General features: G+C 41.9%; 1 pseudogene; it reads left to right on the top strand.

The window, feature by feature from the left end:
- LOC133000114 (gastrula zinc finger protein XlCGF57.1-like) overlaps positions 1-17,188 on the top strand; it is a 41,484-nt pseudogene extending 24,296 nt beyond the window's left edge.
- Positions 17,189-24,298: the final 7,110 nt, after the last annotated feature.

Genomic DNA, 24,298 nt, shown 5'->3' with positions numbered 1-24,298 from the left:
ACTTTGCCAGTCATCACCAGTCACCAACCCATATTTCCACACACCCATGTGCCTTTATGGCACTAGCCTGGCTATCAGTCAACCCCAGCCCCTTTTATTCCCTCCCCCCCATATCACAGTGGAAATTATAAAATATATCATACTCTCTGTATATTCTTTGTATACATAAGTCTATATACACATATTTATACATGTGTACATGTTATAATTACTATTATTATATCACTATTACTATTATTATTATATATACTGTTGCTGCCATTATTACTATATACTGCTTTTATATTGGTATAATTACTATCATATATAAATATATATTATGTTATATTATATACTATATATACTGTACTATTCTTATATACTGTCTAACAATAACATTACCATCTGTTTTTTATTCTTTCTACCTCAATATTTTTTATTTTATTCTATTGTATTGTATTTTTGTATTTTATTGTATTCAAATGTACCGGCTGCTATGACAACTTAATTTCCCTTCGGAAAGTAATCTATCTATCTATCTATCTATCTATCTATCTATCTATCTATCTATCTATCTATCTATCTATCTATCTATCTATCTATCTATCTATCTATCTATCTATCTATCTATCTATCTATCTATCTATCTATCTATCAACACTCGTCTTCTCCCTCCACTTCCTCATTCACCCCTGACACGCCAACGAACCAGCCAATGAGAGCCTGTCATCCCACACAGCCATTGGTCAAGAACTGTCACATGTCCGACCCCGACCTATTCACAGACACTCAGGACATCTCAGTACTTATTCAACACGGTGTACTTAGCGGAACATTCATAACAACCACATATCAAGCAGTCAAACAGAACAGAACTCAACTATCAGTTCGTTACAATATGTATTAAAATAAAACGAACCTTTGTGTGTATCTCGACATTTGGAGAATACGGCTTGCTGTTTCTGTAGCGATGATGCTAGCTCGTTTAGCTTTTGAGTCCGGAGTTGCCCTGTGTACTCGCCGTATTTCTCGGCGTGGGTCTCGTAGTGTCGTTTGATGCTGTACTCCTTTAGTACAGCCACTTGTTGACGACAGATAAGACACACGGGTTTGCCTCCTACTTCCCAAAAGAAATAATTTTCTCTCCATCTATCCTGAAAGATGCGAGCTTCAGTGTCGACCTTCCTCTTCTTTGACAACATCTCGATCAGCACTACCGGCGCTGCTGCAGCTGAGGCGGGCAGCAGCATCAGACCAACTAACGGAGTCCACCGAAAATTTTAATTTTTTTTTTTTTTTTAAATTCCATCAAAATTAAATTAAAATTTATATTCTCCCCTTATCACCCTCGGGCCGGATGTGATGTACAGTCGGGCCGGGTCCGGCCCGCGGGCCGTAACCCTGGCATCACTGGTTTAGTTGATCTGACTGTGGTATGAGATTTAAGATTCAGTCCTATTGTACGAGACGTGAGGATTGATAAAGGAGGAAAGTGATTTAGTTGCAACCTTTGCAACAAAAGATTTATTATGATTTATCAGCAGATATTCATAGTAAACATATTCATAGTTCACTACTTTAAATAAACAACTAACCGGTTTTATGTCCCTAGAAAATATAACTCATTGAATAGCACAAAAGATTTGTGTTTATTTATCTTATTTCTACAGATTTCTACATAATTTCCCTTCATGTAATTTTAAGGTTAAAGTGTGTTCCTTGCACAGTTTGTATGTGTGTTCTTAACTAGTTCACATGATTAAATATCTTTGTTTTAAAACGATGGTTTCTTGGTTGGTGAGATTCAATGACAGTATGTGTTCTCCTTTATGTATTGAATGTGTTTCCAAGAATAAAAGTCTTATAAAAGGATTATGGCGTTGTCACCCTCCTCCTCTTTGTTTCTGTATGAACGGAGGCTGCACTGGCTACAGTTGAATTGTCTCCTCACGAGACAAATTAATCAGCTTCTCACAGTCAGACATGTTTGTTTACGTTTGAGTTGAAGTCGGAACTGGGCAATTGAGACTTTTTTGTTTTTCTGGTCATGATGGATCGGTCAATGTTAACGAGTTCCAGGGGTCTCGTATTTGATTTTTTGTTCACAAAAGTTTGAAATAAGTATTTACTTGGTGCCGTCCAGTGTTAATTTTGGCAGCTATTTTTGATTTAGTCTTAGTCTTTTGACGAAAATGCATATTAGTTTTAGTCTAGTTTTAGTCATTTTTATCCTTCTTAGTTTTAGTCTAGTTTTAGACGACGAAAACAAATTACATTTTAGTCTAGTTTTAGTCGACGAAAACAAATTACATTTTAGTCTAGTTTTAGTCACATTTAATAGCCACATTAAACTCCTTATCTTCCCTTCTCAGGTCCAGGGACCCCCTGTGTTGTGTCTACAACTGCGTACTAGTCTAGCTTGCAGTACTTAGGTTGTCCATTAGATGTCCCTCCTATAGGTCTATAGCAGGGGTCGGCAACCTTTACTATCAAAAGAGCCATTTTGCCCCCTCTTCCCCCAAATAAAATTTGTCTGGAGCCGCAAAACATATTTGATAACAAAGCTGATAAAATTTTATAAAAAGTTATACTATACTAATCTGTAGATTATTGCATTTATGAAATTATAGAACAACAATAAAGAAAACTGTTGACATTTTATTTATTTTTACCTGTTACAACAAAGGGAAACACCAAATGCTTATGAAGAGGAGAAGAAAATACACAGGCAAGTGTCGGCCTACTTTGAAATAAATTAAACGCAGAACTATGTAGGGTTATTTGAGTCATCCCCATATTTGTGGGAAATGTATGAAATAAGAAGTACCCTATTTTGAAATAAATAAAAACATATAGCTGCAGCCTATATATTTTAGTTGGCGTTGGCGAAATGTGAAAACAAAAATTGAAAGCAGATCAGACTGGAGGCGGACACAGAAGCTGGAGCTCTGTAGAAACCAGCTGCAGCCTCTGCTCTGATCCAGAAGCTGCGGCGCTGATCTCAGAGCAGCTGAGACCAGAGAAACTCTGTGTTTTCACTATTTCCATAGTTAAGAAGCAGCCGGGGAGTCAGTGAGCGGCCTGCTTCACATGAACGAGCTCTGATCTCACTGTCTCTCTGAGCGAGTGCGCGGGGGCGGAGCCTCGGGACCGGTGCGCTGTCTGGCAGCAGACACACACACACACGCACACACACACAGACACACACACTCGCCGCTCCGGGTACTTCATGACGGCCTGATACGATTATGTTTTTAAAAATTGTTGTGACTTAGTCAACCACCAACATTTTCGAATAGTTTTTATTTTCAAAGATCCATTTCGTTACGTCTTCGTCTCGTCTTAGTCATGGGAAAAGGGGCGTTAACAAATATTTTTCGTTATCGTTATCGTCAACGAAATTAACACTGGTGCCGTCTGATGTGCTTTGTTAGGCACAGCTTCAAGAAGAGTAAAGCTCAGCACAGTGTTCCTTTTCCAGTGTCATTGTTGATGAAACAATTTGTTCCCTTAATTTGTAGTTGCAACTCAAGGAGAATGATAATAATGATGAAATATCTTATTTTTAAGACATCTATGAAAACAACTGAGCAGTGTCTGTTTAACTGAGGATTACGTATCAGTGGTCACATCAGGTTGGATTGTCTTATTTATTTTAATATTTTTCTTTTTCTGGGATCAATAAAAAAATATATGCTTATTTTAATATGTTCTCCTGGTCAACGGAAAGCCAATAAGCTGTCTAAAGGCCGATTTATACTAGGCTTTTTACGGACGGACGCACGCACGCGAGCGACGCGACACGCCCCTCGCGTACTTCCGGGGGGCGTGTTGCGTCTTGCGACCGTCAGCCAATTTTTCTGACTATACGACAAAGCGACGCGAGCCTCACGCGGCCCGCAAGGCTTGTGATTGGTCTGCTTACTACATCCCGTCCGGAGTCGCATTTCCGGTTTCAAACCCGGAAACTGCGGAAGCCACGGAAGATTTAGAAGAACGAATATGGACCAAATAGAAGAGCACTTGGCAGAAAAGATCCGAAACCATGTCCACTAGTATAACCCGTCACTGACCGGCGGATTTGTCCGCCAGAAAAAGGCTCTGAGGAGCCGCTGTGGCGATGTCAATAAACGTGTGCCACACACGAAGAAGAGCCGACTTCAACAACAAACATTACTCCACCTAGTGGTCTGGCGGTGAATTGCGTTGCAACACGCGCAACTCTGGGGGAACTATAAACCAAAACGAGTCCGTAGAAGCTGCGTGCGTGCGTGCGTGTGTGCGTAAAAAACGACTATAATTCGGCCTTAACTCCACAGCCCTATAGTGCGTATTGCCCTTCCCCCTCATCTTGTTTATTAATGGGGGGGGGATCTTAAAATCCATTTGATAATGAATCTTAATAGGAGAAATAAAAAGCAACTGAATGAATGAATTACTTTCCCTTTTTCTTATTTGCTATTCAACCCGCTGAGTCATTTAGCTTCTGCATTCAAACTCTCCATTCCGTGACACTTTGGGAGGAAGAGACGTGGATGCCGAGCGGGAGCAAAACGTTGCGCCAGGAGGAGACGTTTTAAACCAGTTCTCCCCTCCATTATCATGGGAAACGTACGGTCTCTCCCCAACAAGATGGATGAATTATCAGCGCTGACTCGCCATCAATCGGACTACCGTGAGTGTAGCCTCATGCTGTTTACGGAGACATGGCTAACGGAGCTAACTCTGGACACGCATGCTACACTGGACGGGTTCCACATCATACGGGCGGACAGGACAACGGAGAGCGGTAAGAGGAAAGGGGGGGGTCTTGCAGTGTTTGTAAATGAGAGATGGTGTAACCCTGGACACATCACTGTTAAGGAGCAGACCTGCACCAAGGACATTGAGTTGTTAGCCATTAGCATGAGGCCAAGTTACTTACCACGGGAATTCTCTCATGTTATTGTGATGGCTGTGTATGTTCCCCCCTCTGCTAATGCGGAGGCGGCCTGTGACGTCATCCACTCGGCGACAAGCAGGCTGCTGACCCAGCACCCCAATGCACTCCTCCTTCTCTCTGGTGACTTTAATCATGCCTCTCCGTCCTCCACTCTACCCACATTCACCCAGTATGTCACCTGCCACACCAGAGACAATAAGACACTGGACCTCTTATATGCCAACACCAAGGAGGCATACTCTTCATCACCTCTTCCTCCCCTGGGAAGATCTGACCACAACCTGGTGCACCTCCTTCCTGTGTACAAACCTCTTGTGCAAAGGCAGCCAGCTGTGACCTGCACAGTACAGAGATGGTCCGAGGAAGCCGAGGAGGCTCTGAAGGACTGCTTTGATTCGACTGTGTGGGAAGTATTCAGTGATGACCATGGGGAGGACATCGACAGTCTCACTACCTGCATAACGGACTATATCAACTTCTGTACGGAGAACACCGTCCCCACCAGGACTGTACGGTGTTTCTCCAACAGCAAACCATGGATCACCCCTGAAATAAAGGCCCTCCTCAAGGACAAGAAGAGGGTCTTTAGGTCAGGTAACAGAGACGAGCTGAAGACTGTGCAGAGGGAGCTGAGGAGGAAGATAAGGGACGGGAAGAAAGTCTACAGGAGGAAGATGGAGGAGCAGCTGCAGCAGAAAAACATCAGTGGGGTCTGGAAGGGCCTGAAGACCATGTCTGGTTTCAAGGGGCCCAACCAACAGCCTATGGGGGACCAGAAGTGGGTGAATGACCTGAACCTGTTTTTTAACAGATTCGATAAGCCACCCACCCCTCCCCCCATCCAGTCCTCTCTGCTGCTGCAACCCCCTGTGGACTGCCTCCCCCCCCCTCTCCCCCGCCCCCCAACCTAACAACCCACAGCACCCAGCCCCCGTCCCCCATCGTGTCCTTCACAACTGCCCAGGTGAGGAATGAGCTGAGCAGGATGAAGGTGAGGAAGGCCACGGGTCCAGACGGGATCAGCTCAAGGCTCCTCAGGTCCAGCGCAGCCCAGCTGTGTGGGATAGTGAGGCACGTCTTCAATCTGAGCTTGAGTCTGGGGAGGGTACCACAGCTGTGGAAAACGTCCTGCTTGATACCAGTCCCAAAGACCCCGCGACCCAAAGACTTCAGCAGCTTCAGACCGGTGGCGTTAACATCCCACCTGATGAAGACGCTAGAGAGGCTGGTCCTTGTACACCTACGCCCCCTGGTGAGCTCATCTTTGGACCCGCTCCAGTTCGCCTACCAGTCTGGCATCGGGGTGGACGACACTGTCATCTACCTGCTACACAGAAGCCTTTCTCACCTGGAAAAGGCTGGAAGCACTGTGAGGATCATGTTCTTTGATTTTTCCAGTGCCTTCAACAGCATCCAGCCTCTACTTCTGAGGGACAAGCTGGAGCAGACCGGAGTGGACCACCACCTCACAGCATGGATCCTGGACTACCTCACCAACCGTCCACAGTATGTGCGTATACGGGGGTGTGAGTCTGACCTGGTGTCCTGCAGCACAGGGGCCCCACAAGGAACCGTACTAGCTCCAGTCCTCTTCACCATCTACACATCGGACTTCTCATACAACTCTACAAACTGCTACCTGCAAAAATTCTCTGATGACTCTGCAATCGTCGGCCTCATTTCCGCCGGTGATGACAGGGAATACAGAGAACTGAACCAGGACTTCATTACATGGTGCCAGCGGAACTTCCTCCAGATCAACTCTGGAAAAACCAAGGAGCTGGTGGTGGACTTCCGCCGGAGTAAACACTCTCCTCCGACACCAGTGAACATTCAGGGAACGGACATTGACATTGTGAGATCATATAAATACCTGGGTCTTCACCTAAACAATAAACTGGACTGGACTGATCACACACAGGCTATCTACAAGAAGGGACAGAGCAGACTCTATCTGCTGAGGAGTCTGAGGTCTTTTGGGGTGCAGGGAGCACTCCTGAAGACCTTCTTCGACTCAGTGGTGGCATCAGCCATCTTCTTTGGAGTGGTCTGCTGGGGCAGCAGCATCTCGACAGCAGACGGGAAGAGACTTAATAAACTCATCAGAAAGGCCAGCAGTGTGCTGGGGTGTCCACTGGATACGGTGGAGGTGGTAGGAGACAGGAGGATAGTTGCTAAGCTATCCTCCCTGATGGCCAACTCCTCCCACCCCATGCGGGACACCCTGGCAGCCCTAAACAGCTCCTTCAGCCACCGGCTGATTCACCCCCGGTGTGTGAGGGAGAGGTATCGCAGGTCCTTCCTTCCCGCTGCTGTCAGACTGTATAACCAGCTGTGACCCCATTAACACACAACACAATATTTGCAATTTAATTTATTTAATTATTTAATTTAATTATCTAATTATTTAATTGTATTGGTCAGTTGTTCTACTACTTACTATTTATTTGCTTATTTGACTGTTTACTTTTTCTTTTTGCTCATTGTTGTTTTTTGTTTCTTACTTTGTTGTTTTGCTCTTTCGTTTGTTCTTGTTGCACTGTGCCTGCGCTGCTGATGTAAAACCCTCAAATTTCCCCACTGTGGGACTAATAAAGGATTCTATCTATCTATCTATCTAAAAAGGCTGATGTTGAGGAAAAGTTAAGAAGAAAATAAACGTTTGCAATCTTTTACCTACAGCCTGGACAATATGTCAAGTACTGTGAAGTATTTTCTAACAATGCTTCTATAACAAGAGGGATAAATCTTTATACAGCATTTGAATCTTCCTTCAGAACCCTGTTCAGGAAAATCTCTCAAATCTATAAGATGAGACAACACACGATGGCTTCAGATAAGAATCACAAGTGCAAATGTCTGTCTATAAGTCGAGCGGATTTATTTTATAAAAAGTTTTTACAGCATGTACTTTATAAAATGATCTGTTTGCAAATGCAGAAACTTATTTTTATCGTAATAATGTGCTTGTATTGAGAAGAATAGAGGAGCTGATACTCAGTGTATGAAATGATCAGTAAGGCTTTGTATTATTTACAGTACAATAAGGATTAGTTGGCAGTTGTGTAAAACACTGTGTTGTGTTGTTTTGTTGATATATTTATTGTAGTGCACATGCAGAAGAGTTTATGATACTAATGATAAGGCCTCAAGGTCAAAGCCTCAGCATGCAGAATAAAGACAAAGACAGAAACTGCAGATATAAAGAAACAAAAATGACCCTGTGTCCAAGTTGCCTGGTTTTAAAACACAAGCTCTTCTTTGACTTCATCCTCCTCTGACCACGATTTCCAAAAATATGTCGTTCAAAAATCCTTCTATCCATCTTCAGAGTCATGATCGAATCCAAACTTCGCTTTGCGCCGTGAAGAACAAGACTTTTCATCTTCACTCAGAAGCGGACACAGCCACTAGTTTCCTCGGAGCTGTCAAAGTTGATTCCTTCGCACAGGGACTCCTTGAAGAGAGAGGAAACGTCACTCACACTCACAGATTAATGCCTCACAGCAGAAAATACTATTAGAGGAAACTAATAGCGCCCCAGGAGTTTTAAGTTCCTATTTGGAAAATTGTGTAATTTATGTGGCGTGCTTTTAAACGGCCGCAGCACTGGAGACTGTTCATTAGAACATTGTCTAATAAGTTATTAATAGTTAATCACTTTTTTGATCCTACATGTGATTGCTTCACTTACAATACTGAGACACTCTTAAATAACCATCTTATAATAACTAATACATTATATATGTGCACAGCAAAGTATAGCTACTTGTCTATCATTTTACCTCTTTAAAACATATCTAGGTGTCTAACAAATGTGATAATCAAATGCTTTTAAAGAAGCTGCCTTTTACTGTCGCAGCCATTTATTAAGCTTCCAAAGAATCAGGGTGCGATAGTCGTTCTTGATAACATTGCTGAGATGAAACATATCGGCAGCAGCTTTCTGAGTGCAAAGGTGATGGAAGGTTGGAGAAACCAAAGTGCTGGAAAACCATGAAAAAACATGAAACACTGTGATAACGTATATTCAGATAACATGACATGAACAATGGGTTGAATTATGGGAAAGAAATAGAAACGTTGGCTAAAGTTGGAAGGAGAGAGAGAGAGAGATGTGGAGATGGGCTGAAGCACTGTACCCACAAGGCAAGGCCAACACATACACATCAAATACACATCAAATATACCCAATTTTTATGGGTTTAAAATCAATAATTTACATTTTATATTAATTTCCAATTGCAGTTAAATGATCTCAAATGGATTTCAGTTAAAAAGAATTGTCCCTCTAGAAAATAGTGTAAATCTAAAATTTAAGATAAAAAAAATTGATGCTGATATAAATGATTGTCTTATAGAAGAGGCTCGTGAAGTGATTACTACTCTTAAACCACCTCATCTCCACAAAAAGTTTTAATTACATTTTATTCAGCAGAGGCTCAACTCATCGGGAGTGTTTCTCACCAAGAGACATGTTGTTCTGCATATTCATGCTGGAAACAGACCAGTGGTGAAGCAAAGGTCATGCAAGACAAACATCAGACGGCCAAGAAACATTCAAGAAAGAAAACTTTCCTGTGATCTGGGGACTCCTGATCACAGCCGAGCAGAGTAACCATCCTCTCCACATTGACTCGTGTTAACAGGTTCAACAACAGAAGCCAATTCAAAGGAGACGTATCAGGATTTTCAGTTTTTCTTTCCTCTCTTGTGTTTTATTGGTTTTAACCTCTGCCAGGGAAGTTATGTTTCCACCCCTGTCCGTTTGTTTGCAAAGCAATATTATACAAAAACCATGACACAGTTTGAATTAGGGTGTTTTTCAATATTTGATATTAATAATTCATGGATTAAAAGATCAGGCATGTTTAGGCGACTGATATCTAAGACTTTGTGCAATTTGGGGAAGCTTGATGGAATTTAAGGGGACTGTTAATGAGTGTCATTCTTTTCTTTTCATTCTCTAAGGGTCATAGAGTGAAGTCATGTGTCCTGGGGGGGGAAGGACCTACCATATGCCACAGGTGTGAGTTTGAGCACAGTGTGGAGCGAACACTTCATGTACGGCAGATCTTCTTTAGGATGATTAAAAAAAGCACAAAGTCAGTATCTGTGTGTCCGTGTGTCCTGTGTGTGTTTAGTGATCATTCTTCTACCTGCACTTTTATCCAGGAAGTACGCCAACAAACATCGCATCACGGCCTGGTGGCAGACGACCAGCACGTTGCCCTGTCTCTCCAGCTCCATGATGACCGGCTCCAGTCGCTGAACCAGATCCTGGTAGGACTACAGAGCCAGAGAAGACGATTTTAACAAAACATCAACCTGATTAACATCTGTGAAACACGAGGGGATGGAAGGAGTGGGCCAGGTTACCTCTCCTCCTTGGTAACCATAGTGATACTTGTCCTGGTCTCTCAAAGCAAACTCCTCTGGGAAAGTGTTCTCGATCATCTCATAGCTTATCTCCTCACACCAGTGTTAATTTAAGCAGCTATTTTTGATTTAGTCTTAGTCTTTTGACGAAAATGCATATTAGTTTTAGTCTAGTTTTAGTCATTTTTATCCTTCTTAGTTTTAGTCGACGAAAACAAATTACATTTTAGTCTAGTTTTAGTCACATTTAATAGCCACATTAAACTCCTTATCTTCCCTTCTTAGGTCCAGGGACCCCCTGTGTTGTGTCTGCAACTGCGTACTAGTCTAGCTTGCAGTACTTAGGTTGTCCATTAGATGTCCCTCCTATAGGTCTATAGCAGGGGTCGGCAACCTTTACTATCAAAAGAGCCATTTTGCCCCCTCTTCCCCCAAATAAAATTTGTCTGGAGCCGCAAAACATATTTGATAACAAAGCTGATAAAATGTTATATAAAGTTATACTATACTAATCTGTAGATTATTGCATTTATGAAATTATAGAACAACAATAAAGAAAACTGTTGACATTTTATTTATTTTTACCTGTTACAACAAAGGGAAACACCAAATGCTTATGAAGAGGAGAAGAAAATACACAGGCAAGTGTAGGCCTACATTGAAATAAATTAAACGCAGAACTATGTAGGGTTATTTGAGTCATCCCCATATTTGTGGGAAATGTATGAAATAAGAAGTACCCTATTTTGAAATAAATTAAAACATATAGCTGCAGCCTATATATTTTAGTTGGCGAAATGTGAAAACAAAAAGTAAGCTAATAGCTTGCAGAAAAGGCGGTGCTGTAAACTGGAAGTTGACCGGATCAAATTTATGATGGCCATGACAGAGTCCATGGCCTCTTACAACTCACCTCTGAGCTTAGCACACAGGAGGCTCTAGTGGATGAGGCAATGAAGTGGTCTCATCTGCGGAGCCACGGCTGCCATCCTTGCAGCTAGTCCCTGCTCCCTGCCCGCCATCGAGGGTGCACCATCAGTCACCAACATGTTGACGCGCGCCAAATCCAAGTTGTTCACTTGAAAGAATGAAACGATTTTGGTGAAAAGAATCTCACCGGTAGTATGTCCCTCCATGGGAATTAGTCCAAGCAGATCCTCACGAAAACATTCCCCATCAAAAAATCGCACATATAGGCACAGCTGTGCAACATCAGTGTTATTGGTGGACTCATCCACGGCCAGAGACATCACTTCGGCCTTCCTCAGATTGTCCAACAGCGTCTTGAAAACGTCCGATGCAAGAAGCTCCACTCTCCTCATATTGGACGAGTCAGATATTGGAACTTGCTTGATGGAATCGATCACGCTTTTTCGTGTTTTCTCATCTGCTACCAGCTCCTCAATTGATGCTAGCATACACTCCTTCACTATCTCAGAGTCTGTAAACTGCTTTTTCTTTTTAGCCAATATCCATGCCACTCGTAACGATGCCACCGTTGCTCTCTCTTGATCCGTAGAGGCCCGAAATAAAGTTTGACATCTTCGCTCATAACAAGATTTGAAGCTCGATATCTTCTGCTTCCAAGCAGCAGAGCCCAGTGGGAAAGTGACATCAAAGTTAGCATGCGCCGTCTTCAAATGCCTCCTCAAATTGTACTCTTTACACATGGCGAGGCACTCATTGCAGATAAACATACCGGGTTCCTACTATCCACAGTAATAAATACGTATTTCTCTGTCCATTCATTTTTGAACTGCCTATTTTCAGAGTCAACTTTTCTTCTTTTTTTTAAGGTGGAGAGAGACATTTTCGTCTCGGTCACAGTGATGCACTCTAGAGCAGCGGTCCCGAACCTTTTTTTGCGCTACGGACGGGTTGGATGTCAGAAAATATTCCCACGGACCGGCCTTCAAGGTGTGGCTACGGAGCATCACTACGGAGGCCCTCTGGTTACATCGGTAGATTTCATTTTTTTTCAAAGCGCACAGAGGTTGCTTACCAGCAAGGCGTGCACAGGCGTCATCTTGTTAATTCGTTTAATAATTATATTGTGATTTGTTCGAATTATTAATACGTGGCCACGCAATAATTAATTTGAGGCTTCGTATTAACAATTTATTTAAAATAACAAATTAATTCCATAATTAAAAAAAATTCAACCGATGTCACTAGATGTGGCAGATAAATAGGACAAAATATAATGATATACGACTAGCATAAAAACTGGGGTATTTTCTAAATATAATAATAATAAATGTGAAACTGATGTGTATTCTTATGAAACTTTATTAGCAGCGTCCTCGTAACATTGCACCAACAACACAACAGTGAGTAACAATGAATCAATCACAAATACAAAACAACTATAAAGTGCATGAAAAATATAACTAACCACAACGCTGAATCAGTGGAAGCCCTGAGCCTGTTTGTCTGCAACAAGGCAGTCCCATCTAAGGCTAAAAGTGACAATAACACCCGAAGTGTGTTGCTGATGTCCAGTCTACTCCGTAATTTCGTTTTGGTTGCCGTCACAGCAGAAAACTCTGCTTCGCACAGATATGATGTCGGAAATGGCAACAGTTTTTAGTGCTCTTGTGGCGATCTCAGGGTATTCTGCCGTGACTTTAATCCAGAACACTGGTAGAGTTGTTTTCTGGAACATACTTTTATGTATGCGATCTCCAGCAGCTGATCTTCTCCTTGCACAGACATGCTGGATTCACCTGGTTTGTTGACAAATGGGATCCGACAAATACCGTCTGGAGTTGTGTTCAGCGAAAAAGTGACGTGACCGAGACAAGCGTCTTTACATGCATAAAGCATGAGTCATACGGGAGAGGATCGGGTCATTTTTCAAAATAAAATACCATTCAGAATCAGATTATAAATAAAACGGAAATAATGTAAGTTGTTTATTCTTTCTGGGCGGCCTGGTACCAAATGACCCACGGCCCGGTTGAAAATAAAGCAAAACTACAAAGTGCTATGAGTAAGTCCCATTTAAGTGCTACTAAATTGTTAATTTAAAAAAAATTTAGTATTTAGAAAAAGAAAAAAAAAGATTTTTTTTTTTTTTTTTTCAAGAACTTTTCGAGCACACCGCCTATTGAAGAGCCCAGCCATAGAGACTGTGCCTGTTCACTGTTGAATTTAAATCAAACATTAACAGAGCGAGAATTCCACACAATAATCTAATAGAAATTAACACAACCTCTGCAACAACTCAGGAAACTAAGACTTTTAAATGTGGTCTTTTAAACATTAGATCACAGTCATCAAAAGCTATTTTAGTTAATGAACTACTCTCAGATTACAACATAGATTTATTGTCCCTCACTGAGACGTGGCTGCATCCTGATGAATATGTCAGTCTAAATGAATCTATTCCCCCCAGTCATATAAATTCACACATTCCCAGAGAATTCGGACGAGGAGGTGGAGTTGCTGCTATTTTTAACTCCAGTCTATCAATTAATCCTAAACCTAAACTCAGCTACGACTCATTTGAAAATCTTGTTCTTAGTCTTCCAGACTAGGGATGGGCATTCGATTAAATTGTCTTAATCGATCGTCGGGAGAATTAATGACGAATTTTCGATTAATCATTAATATTTTTATATTAAAAAATTCACTATTTATAGGCTATATTAAAATGCAGTGAAAATTAAAAAAACAAAGCGTGTTTCCTCATTCAGATCTTTATTACAAGATGAACAAAATATGCGCTGCCGTAATCTCAAGCAGCGGAGCCGACAGCCAGAAGCCGGTGCTACTAAACACTAATAATATAAAAAACAATCATGTTAAACAATAACTTAACCACAAATATGTAATACTTAGGTCTGACAGGTTTTGCCACATGTAACTCAAAACTGTCAAACAAGGCACCGAGTCGAGAAAGCTTCATAAAAATAACTAGTAACTCACATACGACTTCAGCACCAGCCTACTGACTTGTGTTGAGAAAGATGACATGTAAACATGCTCTGGGGACAGACGCGAACGCAGCCTGGTGACCGACGGTCCAGCCGCCGAAACAACTCGCTCTGAGAGGACTGACGTCGCCGTGATACCATACAGCCTATGCGTGATACACAGGTAGCTCCGTGCTGACTTGGCTAGCCTGGGGAACCTTATTCCATTCACTTTCCACCTGTTGAGTCATTTTTTCTGATCGTTGTGCATCGCAGCTCCTCCGTGCTAACACCGAGTTGATGCTAGGTTGAGAGTGAGACCGAGAGCAGCATGCGCCGCCATTAACCAGGGTCGGATGTGCGTTCTTCAAGTGGTACATCGTTTGAGTCGTGGCCGAGTTGTACTTAAACACAGCTTCGCAGTGTTTGCAGTGAACCAAGTCATTTTTTTATTCTAAATAGTCCCAAGCTAAACTTCGCCGTGACTTCTTCGTGTTTACTTTGGAAATGGTAACACGGTAACTCGCAGGTAACTGAGTAGGTCTGTGGCGTTTTTTTCAAACACTGCCCCCCGTGGACAAATGTGTAATTACCGAATTTATCGATTAAAAAAATTATTTCCTCGACGAAATTCTTAATGATCAATTAATCAATCGTTGATTAATTATGCCCATCCCTATTCCAGACCAATCCAAGAAACACAGACAGCCAATCATATTTGCTGTGGTTTATCGTGCTCCTGGGGCTTATACTGAATTCTTAACTTAATTCCCTGAGTTTTTTTCAAACCTAGTCCTAAAGACAGATAAAATTATTATTGTTGGTGACTTTAATACTCCTGTTGACCATAATAAAGAAAGCCTTAGCATAGGGCTGTGCAATTAATCAAATTTTAATCGTGATTTCAATTTCTGGGTCAAATAATCTCCAAACTAATATAATGGAGTTGAAACAATTTTCTGAAATTGCATGCGCAATTCAGTCCTTCCCCCAAAGCATTCAACGTGGCCCTGCTGACTGGCTCTCACTCTCAAGCAGCTGTAAAGTGAAGGAGGAGAGTTCTGTGTGAGGTGACCGGCGGTATTTAATAAACAGTGCGAGTGGAAAATGGCAGAGGGAGGGCAGACCCGTTTGATCGACAAAAAGGACAGAAAAAGTAAAGCGGAGCAGCACCACACTATTTAGCAGCCGCGCAGCGCCATTCTCAAACACGCAGCCGCCTGGCTGTTCACAACGGACCCGCATTTCTCTGCGCTGGTCAGTCCGCGATTCTCCGCTTGTTGTTGTATGTAACACGTTCAATGTAAGTGTTTGGGGGTAAATGATGATGGTTCTCATAGCCACTCCCCACCTCTCTTTCTCTCTCTCTCTGTCTGTCTGCTTGTGTGCTTGTAGTGGGAGGGTCAGATGGGGACATTTAATAATGATAGGAAATTTCAAAGTTCTAATTTACAAAGTGTTTTTTTGGAGCGAAATACTGAATAAATGCATCATGTTTTCAAAATCAAAAGTAATCTTTTTAATAATCGTGATTTCAATATTGTCAAAAATAATCGTGATTACGATTTCTTTTCATAATCGAGCAGGGACCTCTCATTTGCTCACCTAAGCTAGCATCAGCTCGAGCAGCGGAGCTAATACTCCACTTCCTGTCTCTGTCTGCTGCACCCGGCTGCTCCACCTCTCACCTGAATAGTGAGGAGGATTTGATGCTGTTGTGAACGAGTCTGTGCAGAAAACCTGCTGCTGTGAATGAAAAACGTTTTTTTTACCAGAAACCTTTTGTTTTATGCTGCTTCCTTTACGAGCTGCGTCGTAACACCAACTGTAAACGACCTCAACATCTCTACTTCCTGAATGCGATCGTTCAAAAATACCGACAGTCGACATTTAACGACACAACACAAGTTTTTCAAACACTGCAGGAAACTCTGAAATTATAAACGTGTGTATTTGTGTTTCAGTGTGTCCTGCAGACGTCCAGCAACTGATGGTGATTAAAGAAGAGGTTCCCCCTGAGGAGCAGCAGTGGAGCCCCCTTGTGGACCAGGAGGATCCAGAGCCCCCCCACATTAAAGAGGAACAGGAGGAACCGTGGACCAATCAGGATGGTCAGCAGCTTCAAGGACTGGAGGAGGCTGATATCAAGTTCACATTGACTCCTGTCGTTGTGAAGAGTGAAGAAAATGAAGAGAAACTTAAATTGTCAAAGCTTCGTCCGAGTGAGACGAAGGAGAACAGAGCGGACTGTCGAGAACCAGAACCAGCCAGGAACTCAGGTCCTGATGGACGTTTACAACCAGGTCCTGAGGACAAGACTGAAGACTCTTCTGAGACTGAAGAGAGTGAGGATGATTGGATGGAGACCAGGGAAACTCAGACTGGTTTAAATACAAGAAATAACAAACAGCCTCTAAGTGATGTGGGATGTAAGACAGAAAAAAAATCGTTTAGTTGCTCTGAGTGTGGTAAAAGATTTAACCATAGGTGCAATCTAAATACACATATGAGGATTCATACTGGAGAGAAACCATTTAGTTGCTCTGAGTGTGCTAACAGATTTAACCATAGGGACGGTCTAAAAAGACATATGAGGATTCATACAGGAGAGAAACCGTTTAGTTGCTCTGAGTGTGGTAAAAGATTTAACCAAAGGAGCAGTCTAAATACACATATGAGGATTCATACAGGAGAGAAAGCGTTTAGTTGCTCTGAGTGTGGTAAAAGATTTAATGAAAGGGGCAGTCTAAATACACATATGAGGATTCATACAGGAGAGAAACCCTTTAGTTGCTCTGAGTGTGATACAAGATTTATCCATAGGGGCCATCTAAATACACATATGAGGATTCATACAGGAGAGAAACCGTATATCTGCTCTGAGTGTGGTAAAAGATTTAACCAAAGGAGCCATCTAAATAGACCTATGAGGATTCACACGGGAGAGAAAGCGTTTAGTTGATCTGAGTGTGGTGAAAGATTTAAGATTCAGTCCTATTGTACGTGACGTGAGGATTCATAAAGGAGAGAAGTGATTCAGTTGCAACCTTTTCAACAAAAGATTTATTAGGATTTATCAAAAGATATTCATAGTATACATATTCATAATTCACTGTTTTAAATAAACTACTAACAGGTTTTATGTCCCTAGAAAAAATAACTCATTGAATGACACGAAAGATTTGTGTTTATATATCTTATTTCTACAGATTTCTACATAATTTATATATTTTTCATAATGTCCTACACGTCATTTTAAGGTTAATGTGTGTTCCTTGCACAATATGAATGTGTGTTCTTAACTAGTTTATATGATTAAATATGTTTGTTTTAAAACAATGATTTCTTGGTTCGTGAGATTCAATGACAGTGTTGGGACTGAGTTCCCAGTGATCTGACTTATAACAAAGAGTCGTAAAACTTGGGACCAACCTCAGGAGACCCCTTACATTTAAAAATCCAGCATGGAGCCCTTATCTCCATGTGGCAGCAGATCACTTCCTGGGTCCTGTGAAGGACCCCACTGTAAGCCACTCCCTGAGACTTGACTTCTGACCTTTCAATTGGCCGAAGGCAACACTGACCCCTGACCCCTCTCCAGGGGGGCTGGTACCTCCCAGGTGCTACAAAAGAACTGTGCTCCCAGAAATCTCTCTCTTTTCACCCTGCTCAAGTCGTCTCCAGACCCTCCAGGGGCCTAACTACACGACTCAGTAACTAAGGAGGCGATTAGACGTTTGTTTAATATCATTTTATTTGAAGTCGTTTCATTTTCTTCTTTTATTTTAGTCGAAGTTTTATCTTGATAGGACTTTTTGCTGTTTTAACTTGAAGACCGAAACAGGAAGTGCCCCGCTGGACGGACTCCGACACTTCCATAGACTTTTTCTTTTTTTCACGATCCACAAACGGCTTCCACAAAGCCGTTCCCTGCAGAAGCGCGACGTTCATCCCGCTGAGGAGTAAGAGACAATTCACTCCGTTCCTGTAAACCAGCACGTTCTCCGCTGTTACAGAAGAAAGGCGAAGTTTCATTCCGTCAAGGCAGCAAGAAGAATTCGCTTCCTTTTCCGGTCCAGCGGCCGAGCCCGGAGCTCCGCTCGTGAGAGAGACCACGTGATTCACTGGCCCCCGACACATTCGCGCAGACGCGCAGGCACATCGCGAGGGTTGTACAGTAAGAGACTTGATTATCTGGGCAGATACGTAGCATATTGTATAATATTTGATTGTATTTGTTGCGAGACCGCTGAGTCTCATTGTTTAACCGGCTACTACAAGCCGCTACTTCCGGTTCATTTCCGGGTTTTGTTTAGTGTTTGAGCGCCGCGAGGAAAGCCTCCAGCCACGCTGTTAACGTCTGTGTTAGTCTGCAGTGAGTTTACCGATCAGAAACTCAGCCCACAACGTCCGCTTGGGGCTGAGTGGTTAAATCACTGTTAATCTATCTCTGGCGTGTTTTAAGAGCTTCTTTGAACTCTCCTTGCATGTTTTCCCTCTCTCTCTCTCTCTCTCTCTCTCTCTCTTCTCCTAAACCTAGTATACACCCGTTTCCGATCTGTATTTATAATACAGTTCATGTCACATAGTTAAATCTATATTCAGAGAGGCTGAACACATCTGGAAACCATTCGGCCCCCAAAGCCAAGCAGAGATAAGAATTCTCTTTGTCTGAAATTTCCTTTGTGTAATTCATCTGGCGACCACCATTGTGAGTTCCGACCACATGGTCATTAACATTTTCTCCATTTTGGATAACGTTAAGTTAAACCACCATCTTGAGTCTATTATTGCCACGCCTTCTCTCCCTCTCTCCTCCTATTCTGGCTCTAAATTCATAACGGCTCCGCCATCTTGTTTTGTAGTCAATCCGCCATTTTGAGAGTTTTTAGGCCTTGATTCCACGAATCATGATCGGCCTCCATCTTAGATGTGATGTCACTACGTGACTGCGTCATCGCCACGCCCCTTCTTTTTCTCTCTCTCTCGCACACACACACACACACACACACACACACACACACACACATTGATAGACACAGACAGATACACACACACAGAGACACATAGATGGACCAGAGGTTACATGCGTGTTCTAAATTGTGATAAGCTGCTGTTGTTATCTTTGAAATATGGGAGTTTGTTAAAATGATAAATCATTAAATAACACTAACTTTATTTCACATACACACACATAGACACACACACACAGAGAGACACTTTGACACAGACACACACACACAGAGACAGACATACATAGGTAGACCACAGGTTTTACATGTATTTTCTGAATTGTGATAAGTGCTGCTGCTGTGTTTATCTTTGAAATATCGGAGCTTGTTAAAATGATAAATCATTGAATAACATTATAACTTTATTTCCCCTTTTTAATAAATTATTTTGTAATTAAAGTATCTGTAGTCTGTGATTATTTGTGCATAAGTGTGTGAATACAGCTGGATTATGATTGCCTGTGCTCGAACTTAGAAGCCTTCACTGTTTATTAAGTAATCGTTAATATTAAAATATTGACATTATTAATTTGACATTTATCATTATGAGACTGATAATTACAGCTTGATTTGTTGGTCCCTGGAAACCAGGGTGGTGCCCCTCTACGATAAGTTATGGCCTTATCATTTTTAATTATTTTTAATAGATAACCTTTTATTATTTTAATAATCATATTTCATGATTATTAATAATTAGCTAACGTCAAGTTTACTCCTATTGCACAACAATGCCAAACTTCTTGAGTCTCCTCAGGAAGTAAAGGCGCTTTTGTGCAGTTTTGACCATCGAGTCCGCTTGTTTGGACCAGGTCAGGTCATCCGTGATGAACACAACGAGGAATTTGAAGTCGGAGACTCTCTCCCCTACAGCTCCGTCAATGAGATTGGGATTGGCACCATGTTGCTAGGGCCCTTACCTCATCTCTATAGGCGGTCTCATCGTTGTTGGAGATGAGGCCCAGGATGGTAGTGTCGTCTGCAAATTTGAGGATGATGTTGGAACTGTGTGTTGCCACACAGTCCTGCTTGTACAGGGAGTACAGGAGGGGAATGAGCAAGCAGCCCTGAGGGGCCCCCGTGCTCAGGGTCAGTGAGGAGGATGTGTGGTTGCCCATTCTCACCACCTGGGGTCTGCTCGTCAGGAAGTCCAAGATCCAGTTACACAGGGGGGTTTTAAGACCCAGGCTCCTGAGCTTAGGGACGAGCTTGGCAGGCACAATCTCGTTGAACACTGAGCTGTGATCCACAAACAGCATCCTCACATATGTGTTTGCCTTTTCCAGGTGGGAGAGGGTGGTGTGTGTTGTCAAGGTTATAGCATCATCCGTAGACCTGTTTGGGCGGTATGCAAACTGGAAGGGGTCAAGGGTGTACGGAAGGGTCGAGCAGATGTGGGTTTTGACCAGCCGCTCGAAGCACTTCATGATGGTGGAGGTCAGTGCTACAGGGCGGTAGTCATTTAAACAGGTGATGGATGGTTTCTTAGGTATGGGGATGATGGTGGCCTGCTTGAGGCAGGTGGGGACTGTTGATAGTTGTAGGGAGAGGTTGAATATGGAGGTGAATACCTCCGCTAGCTGTTCGGTGCACCCCATGAGGACACAGCCTGGAACTCCATCGGACCCAGATGACTTTCGAGGCTTCACTCTTTGAAGCTCTCGTCTGACATCAGCCACGGTCAGGGACAGAGTGCAGTCGTCTCGTCCTCGGCCAGTCTCGCGGATGGAAGGGTGTTGGTTGCCTCAAACCGTGCGTAGAAAGTGTTGAGGTCATCAGGTAGAGAGGCGGCGGGCTGATCATCACTGCTATTTCTCCCTTTATAGCCTGTGATGTGTCGTAGGCCACCCCACAAGCGTCGGGGGTCAGAGCTGAGGTAGTTGGATTCCAGCTTGTCCCTGTAGTCTCTTTTTCCATCTCTGATGGCCCTCCGTAGGTCCCATCTGGACTTCCTCAAAGCCTCCGGGTCACCGGAGTTGAAGGCAGAAGACCGTGCTCTGAGCTTAGCACGGACATCAATCAATCAAATTTTATTTGTATAGCCCACATTCACAAATAACAATTCGTCTCATAGGGCTTTAACATGGTGTGACATCCTCTGTCCTTAACCCTCAACAAGAAGCACTGTAGAAGCATTGTAGAAGCATTACAAAAGTGGAATTTTCATAATATGTCCCCTTTAAGTTCAGCCTGTATAATTGATTACAAGGCCTGAACACTTGATGACGCTAAGGTGCAGAACTTAAGTTACGTACCTAACATCTGCTAATGGCCACTGACCCCTGCTAACATCTGCTGGTGGAAGTTGGTAACCTAAATTGTGCAACAAAACAATGGTGCACATGCTTTAGGAAAAATATTAAAAGCTAAGAGATGAACAAAGAGACAAGCAGTCGGGAGGTAGAGAAAAGGAGATAGCTTTACTATAAAGAAGGCGTCGCTAGCAGAAGTTGCAACATCTCATCATACACGCATACATGGTGAATATATTAATGCAATATTCTGTTGAGTAGATGTACCTAACAAAAGCCATCAGCATGAGGAAGCAAGACGTTGCTGCTCTGAGATGCTAATGTGAGAAATTACAAAAAGCCATACCGCATGTGATCAACCATTTTACAAAATCCAGTTGCGACTATCTTATGTGCATAAGGGAAATTCAAGACTTTGTAGCTTTTTCAAATAAAAAACCCACATAAAAGGTGAGCTGAGACAAAGCAGTAAATAGACGATTGACTCTGTATGCACCTCAAATCAATTTTCACACACAAACAAAATGACAGAAAAAGCACTGTGTATCAGTAAATATGTGAAGTTCACTTTGCTTCAGTTGACATTTCCCCACTGTGACACATGTGTAGAATTAGACATCTTTTTGTTGTGGAAGAGGTGAGAACTACTAGACCAGAGCTGTTTTCAAAATGGTTGCCTGTAATCTGGACAATATCATAGTGGATCCATTAAGTCTTTCCTAATGTTCAGATTTCCAAATAGGCAAAAAATGGCAGCCTCCTTCTTCCTGAGTGTGGAAAATTGAATGAGATGTTAAGTCACAGTTAAACTGTTCGTTCAGGTAAAGTCAACTTGAAAATAAACTTGACTTGGCTCTTGAATTTGTTGTCCACTGATATTTATCACTTCTAACTTGCATTGAAACAAAGCATAACAAAGATAACAGGTTGCCATTTTCATAGGTTCTGCTTTTGGTCTCACTGTTCTCCACCAATTTGAGCTTGTGGGACGACACTTTATGCAGGCGGGGAGACTTTCAGTTTCTTTCAGGGGTTGGCAGCAGTGCTGTTGATTATGATTGGACACATGTGTTATCATAACACAATAACTATAACGACATCTGGCATGTTGTAGGAATGGGGATACTGAGGGCCAGATACCACAGCGAGAAATATGAACCAAACTGATTAAAAGATTAAGAGCATGGTGGTGTAAATGACTAAAGCTACTGACCAATTGGAAGCACTAGTTGATATCTTGAACCAAAGACTCATGGGAGGCACCAGATAATGGATTTTTAAGCTCCTGCAGTGAAAGGTTACATTATTTTAGGGAAAACTTCCACATGGTAATCTTGGAAGTGTTACAAGTTGACAACAATCCGAGCTGCAGCATGATAGGTCGAGGCAGATGGCCACCCACGTTGAGTCTGTTTCTGCTAGAGGTTTCTTTTAGTTACTGAGGAAGTTTTTTTCTCTCCACAGTCGCTAAAGTGCTATAAATATGTAACATAATTGAATTACTAAACCTGGACATAAGGAAACAGGCAGCATGGCGGACATGTATCAACCATATGTTTACATTATACTAGACACTTGAATAGATGGACATATTCTCATGGGTTTAGCGTATGGTGTGAGTAAAGTTTATGCTTCACACAGATTCTTGTGGACTAAATGTCACATAGACCCTCAGGGACATGGAAAGAATAATCTCATCTTTTTGACTAGGTGAGTATTGACAGACTCAACTGCGGAGGAAAAGGCTCAAGCTTTGTTCCTCTGAGGAAGGCCTCTGAAATGGGACACAGCTATGCAACAATGTTGGGAAAAAGGCATTCGGAAAGAAGGAGTAGACAGTCTCAGAAAGAATAATGTGAAGGACTGAGTTTGTTCCAATACATCAGAGAATGCATGTTTTTTAGGCCTACTAGCAATTTTTATGCGACAAATGCTACAAATGGGATATTGAAGAACATATTTATATCATAGAGAATCTTACATATTCCTCTTTCACAATATAGAATTCAGACCATCATTAAGCAAGTGACTGACTTGTCACAGTCAGTTCTATATAATACAATGTCAAAGCAAAGGGAAATATTGGAGTGTAGGGTGGTTCTTGTTGAGTGCAAATGCTAGTCAAAGCTACATAACACAGGTACATGACACACTAGAGATGCACCGGTTGCATTTGCTTGGTGGATGCAAATTTTTGAATCTTCTTTTCAAATAAAGCATTTTTCAGGGGAAATTGACCATGAAATATTTACAAAGATAAGAGACCAACGTGTACAAAATATATGCCCAATAAATAATAAGCAACAATATACATTTTCTGTGTGGTAGAAATGGTATGTTACATAAATCAGAAAAACAACACAGAATAACAGTAGTACAAGAAAAGCAGCACAACTGACAGATAACATGATGACAGGTACAGTATTTTCTTTTTCTGGTTTTGTTTACAGCAGAAAAGCCAGCTGCTACAAAAATATCTTATTCATAGTGTTTAGTTCAATGCCTCTCATGATAAGCAATGACAGATTCTGAAGACATCTTTACTTTGGCTATTTCTGGTGTGTGAAAACAAGAATAAGTCTGTCATGAGTGATTATAACAATTATTAAATAAAGAACTAATATATTAATAATATCCACATAATGTCATAAATAGAAATATAAAATAAATATTTAAAATGCATTTAATTTCCATGTGATTTAGCATTGGAGGGTCTAATAGCCCTCTTGACCAGCAAGTAACTACAGTAAGAGCGGCAAAACTCTGTGGTAAAACCAATGAGCACTCACTGAATGATTAGTATTAACTAAAGAAACATGA

This window comes from Limanda limanda, chromosome 4 (assembly GCF_963576545.1).
Source record: "Limanda limanda chromosome 4, fLimLim1.1, whole genome shotgun sequence".
Classification (NCBI taxonomy): Eukaryota; Metazoa; Chordata; class Actinopteri; order Pleuronectiformes; family Pleuronectidae; genus Limanda; species Limanda limanda.
This window is presented reverse-complemented; position numbering and strand designations above follow the sequence as displayed.